This window comes from Musca autumnalis, unplaced genomic scaffold (assembly GCF_047663935.1).
Source record: "Musca autumnalis isolate F117 unplaced genomic scaffold, ASM4766393v1 scaffold_4, whole genome shotgun sequence".
NCBI classification, from domain to species: domain Eukaryota; kingdom Metazoa; phylum Arthropoda; class Insecta; order Diptera; family Muscidae; genus Musca; species Musca autumnalis.
The window spans coordinates 221,789,564-221,795,563 of NW_027411977.1; positions in this window are offsets into that span (position 1 = coordinate 221,789,564).

Sequence of the window (6,000 nt, forward strand, 5' to 3'; positions counted from 1 at the left end):
TCATTAGTATGGTCATTGCTTTACATTCTGTTGTTTGTCTTGCCATTCATCCCTCTTTTCATCATTGTACAGCATTAAGAATGTAATTTTCTTTTGGTGGAAATTTCTATAAAATTTAAATATTATTAAGCTCTAAGCATTACGCAAAACATAAACGGTATTCTATTTAGGTTATTCTGTTGTAGTTTTTCTATTGCCTCGCTTTAATTCCGATCATTTTAATGGAAAGCTCCACAAATAAATGGCTGATGTGATTTTCCTAGAACTAAGTCAAACAGTGTAGAAATTATATTATCCTGTCAATTACTCTTATAACACAGACTCATGGATTCTAAGAGATTTTTCTTATCTTTCACTGGAACCGATGGTAGAGAGCAAGAAAGGATTTTTTTCGATTTTAGTGATTTTAAGATAACGATGCTTCTCAACGGTCACCTGTTACTTTTCAGAAGACCTTGTGTTGCTTTAAAGAACAATTCAAAGACCTTCTGTTGCTATACAGAACACTTCATAGGCCTTTTGTTGCTATGCAGAGGTCACCAGAGGGATTTTCTGTGGGTCGGCAAAAGGTCTCATAGATCTCCTTTCATTTGTTATATCACTTGGCGTTTTCTACAGCAAACATAGTCCTGTGTATAGAAGCAAATGGCCCTCGAATGCTTTCTTTTAAGCAATGAAATACCTTTATAATTTTCCCCAGTAGAAGCCATCAGACTCCAGCTATCTGTTGACAACAAAAATAAAGCCTATGAAGCATTCTCTATAACGTCATGGTCTCACAATTTTAAAAACTGCTAATAAATGTAAATTAAGTTATATTCTATTGTAAGAAACATATTTTATTTAATCTTCTCGTTAAAAGTTTTACTACAGATGACTTTAGTTTTTGCTGTTCCAAAATTTTGGTTAAAAGAAAAAACGTTACTTTTTTTGCTACAAATTAATTTACTCTTACACTTGTTGTCTATTCTGCTAAAAAGCAAACAAACAAATGAAGAAAACAAAGTCCTTCGTGTTTTAAGTAAAACACCAGGATATTGCAGGAAATAACATACAAAAAAATTCCAATCCTTATCAAGATCATGAAATCTTATTCTTGTTTTTATCAAACTCGGACGATACTTCCTCCAAAACCACAACCACAGAGAGAATATTCGAGGAAATAACATAAAAAATTTTTATAAAGATAATTAAAATGATTTTCATTTCATCATGAATATTCACACGCAAAGAAAAAGTTAGTTTCTAGATCGCACACATGACTACAAATGGCTAAGAAAGGAAAGTTCTCAGTAACGATAGAAGGAGATGAGTGTCAAAGAACCTCTTGTGGGGAGCCCACATGAATAAGAAAATTCTAGCAGTTGGTTCTATACAAAACTTACACTCTGCAACACTGAAAATGCAAACAACTTCTAGTGGGCATTTTCTAAAAGTACATATTAAGACTACAAAACTCCTAGTTGGGTTTCGTGTTTTTAGATCGGGTTTCGATTTTATGGCCACATCTATACCGGGCTTTATCTCAGAAACTAATAAGAATTTTGCTTTGCGGTCTTCAGCAATATTGTAGTCCTAAAGTAGTAGAACTTATATGTCAAACAGACGAATAACGAAAAAGCGCATCAAAATTGATAAAATATAGGAAGATTACATAATTTCTGGAATTATGGTCATTAACTGCAAAACTATTGAGAGTTGAACCAAATAGCCTTTCGCAAAAATGTTCCAAATAATGTCCTCAGCAATTCTTCAGAACATTCTGAAACTATAAAACACTTATTTCATGTTATTTAGGCGGTATTTCATATCATACTTTCTACAGAATATATTTCAAACAACGTTCACACAGGCTGTTTATTCTCATATTTGAAATTTCAATGTATCAACAATATTTATCAAATTTGGCGTTGAAAAATGTGATAGAAACAACGCGATAGAGGAACTTTTCAACAATGATATTTTCTTAAGAATTGTGTATTACATTCCAGCGAATATATTTCCTAAAGATAACATTAAGAAAAATTTGACGCTTTTGGAGATACGCTGCGAAATATATACAAATCACGGAAATTTTAGATACATTATAAAATTTGAGGCAATAAATGAGTTTATTCGTGTTCATTATGTTTCCAATACATTCTTATTTTTCTTATCTACAAATTTGCAGCGGATGTCATGAAAAGATTCGTATTGGCTTCAAAGATATAGCTCCGATTTTCTTTAAAAAGTCAATATTTAGGCATGTTTAGATAGGGCCATAAAATCCGAACCCGATCTAACAAAACAAACCCCAAAGAGAGTTTTTGTCTGTTGCGTCCGTACTTTCATAAAAACCGCATCTGAAATTGTTTGAACAAAATTACCTTAAAAATGTTGCACAGTGTTATTGTTGTGATTGTCGAAAGTTTCAACAAAAAATCTGTTGTCAATTATATGACAGCCGTAAAATCTCACAAACACAAAATAACAATTTTAACGCCATATTTTCCCCTTTTAGGATGCCAAAGGAACCATGCAAGACAATAAATAGAACCGGCACAACAAAAGGACTTAAAATTGTTTCCCTTTGTTGGATTTTTTACGCTTGACATTGCAGACATAATAGCCGTCAGTGATAAATGTCATTATCTGTCTCGCGTTCTGTCCCTCATTCGCACTTTACGAGCGTAAAATATGTTTTAGGGATTTAATGAAGAAATAATGCCTACAACTATTTACATTTTGACATATTGTCGTAAAGCTTTTGAATTCAGTGTGACTGCCCACCAACCATCCTTATCCACTGTAGAAGGTAGTATATTTTCCATAAAATCTGTGTGTTCGAGCCTGTGGTTGTTCTTATTTTTCTGTGTTCTGGGATTAGGAGTCTAAAGAATAAACCGCAAGCACACAAACACCTTAAATACTTGACATCTTCTTGTGGTTTTATAATCGACATTCTCTTAACCCACTTAAAGCCACTTGTCATTTAAACGCCACCAAAAATGGTTGCAAAAATTGACATAAAACTCGGGTATTTTTGAATATTTTTTTGGGGTTTTTTGCATTTTGTTATAGTATTGGCTGTTATCTGTTATTCCACGCCTATAAAGTTTCATTTTTCCTACGCACTACCACGCATTTGGTGTAAAACGAAAACAATTCAAAAAAATCGACCTCGATTTTTGATGAAAAATTTAAATATGCCATACAAATTTTATCAAAATGTTACATTTATATAACTTCAGGGATTTGTTGGGAATGTAGTAAGATCATTTTCTTAATCAAAAACAAAGGGATTGTTATGTAAGAATACACCTGTATTACCCTTTAAATTTTTCGTCACTTTTAAAACAAGACCCTATTGCAGGAAAACTATTAGTTTTGGATAAAAAATTTATTTTTTTAAGAAATGTTAAATAAGTATCAAAAGTATAATTTTCATAAAAAAATTTAAGTTTTCTCGCAAAAAAATTCTCGGCGCTAAGTGGGTTAATTGTGGTCGTTGAGTAAAGGGTTATGTCCAAAAACGATAAATCAGTTTTAACCGGAGATTTACTTCAGGGAATATTGTTAGTAAATGGAGTGTTCTATAAATAAGTTTGGTTAAACGACATGGAGTACTGTCGGCAACATTTACATACAATATATAAATGATAGCAGATATACTCATGGTGTTCTGCATTGTAACATAAGGTCTCGGAGGCCTTTTGTATATTTCTAAGGGCTTTTCGTATGTTAACAGAAAGCCTGCAGGCCTTCTCAATAACACCATAATACCTTACAGGACTTCTGTAGGCATCGAAGATCATCGACTTAACAACAGAAGGTTGTAGACATATTCTATTCATGCTCTACAGAAGTCTGCCGTGGTGTTTGGTTGGCCCACAGGAAACCTGAGACGTCTTCCGTTGCATTACCGATGGCCTCATGGGTCTTCGATGTTCATCAGGAGAACACAGAACCATTCTGATGTTCTACAGAAGACCTTAGAAGGCTTCTACTGCTCTACAGATGAACGTAGAGACCTCTTGATGTTCTAAAGAATATCTCAATGGCCTTCTGTTGCTCTACAGAAGACCTCAGAGGTGATCGGTTGGCCAACTGGTACTCTACATAAGACCTTAGAAGTTTTCTGCTGCTCTACGAATAACCTTAGATTTTTTTTTGTTGTTCTAAAGAAACCCTCAGATCCAGGGACGTAGTCGGACTTCAAAGGCAGCACAAAAAAGCGTTTGTCATGAAAAAATACAATTCAACGGACAACTATCCGTTATTGTATAAAAACACAATTGCATTTGAAAAACCAAAAGTTCTAGGACTGAGAAGCCATTCCACAGTCGATATGTCTAAAGAGTTGCCCAACTAACAGCGAAACCGGCCACATAATTTGGTGGTTGTGTGGGTTCGAGACCTTTGCTTTCCTTTTTCACTTGAAAAAAATTTCGATCATCAAGCTTAACTATAAACGAGAAAATTAATAAAAATCATTAAAAATGATTTTCGCCCTAACAGTCAAAATTTCAAAGAAGAGACCATTGCGGGGGGTGCAGGGTGGCAACAGGCAAAAAATTTATAAAAAACTACAAATACGGCGGGTATCTGGGCTCCCTGGCCACGTCGGTGCTCAGATACATCTGTTGCTCTACAGAGGTCTTCATAGGCCTATAGACACACTATTTTTACTTGCGAAATGCCGACTATGAGCCAAAACTTCGAACTAAGTTCAAATTCTGTTTCTCAAAATAAAAAAAAGTACATTACATAGAATTTTACATGTTTCCCTCCATAACTCCTCCGGAAATCCTTTCAGCTAACAATCTCCTGATAAGGGATTTTTTTCTAAAAAGTAAGTCAATCCTTTTTGCCTTCGACATAATCCTCATTGCAATAATATAGTCGACCATTACAATGTGACCTGAATAAGGCTTCTATTTCTCTATCTGTCTTCCAAATACAGTCTTCTCGTATTGTGTGGCACTTTTTCTTACATTTGCTTCTTGATGATGCTATGATTTGCTTCTTTATCTCTATTTAAACACCAATTTCTTGAAGGTGCATGTCATTTTAGTAACAGCTTCCCTTGTTTTACTAAACGTCGCCTTTCAGACACAGAGTGGCATTGTAGCACTAGCTAGAATTATAGACGACATTAATGTCTCATTTAATTTTTTTCTGGAGTATTACCAGCAGCATCATATCAAATTCTTTGTCATTCATCATGAACAGCATCATCTCTTCATTATAATGGTCATTGCTTCGCTTTCTTTTTCTTTTGTTTCGTCATCCATTCATTCATTGCACTGTCCTTGCAATCTCATTTTCTTTCAGTAGAAAATTCTATGAAATTTAAATCTTATTTAGCCCTAAATATTACGCAAATAGTCTTTTCTATTAAGTTTGTGAACATGGATTTCTTTTGCTTTACCTTTCTTTTTAATATGTGAAATAGAAAGGGAGATGATGGAAAACTCCACATCAGAATGTCTGATTAGAAGAAGCTGCATTGTTTATTATACCTTCAGCATTTATTCTAACGAGGGTATATACACTTTCATACGGGCAAAATGTGCATCACCGAAATAATGGTTTAAGACCCCAAATATGTTTGGACGAAATCCGTTTCAGGCAATTTGGAGTTAATTTAGACATGTCCGTCCGCCTGTCTGGCTGGATGGAGCGCACAATAACTCTCGAACGGATCAACCGATTCAGTCCAAAATTTGACTTTCGTAATATTTTGTCCAAACTTAGTTTAAGTTCGAAGATGGGTTACATTGGCTAACTCCTTTGGTCCATACTTTGCTCATCGTGAAGCTTCTACCAGATTTAGATTAGGTTCCAATATGGACTCGATCGGTCCACTCCTTCGGGTACCACACAAATTTCGGAAAAGTTCAGTTTTTATTGTAACAACTTGTAATCACTGCCCTCCATACGACGGTACAAGTTTTATCAAGGGCAAGTCCATACTTCCTGAGAAAATAGCCTAAAGGTAAAAAAACCTATAACACCTTG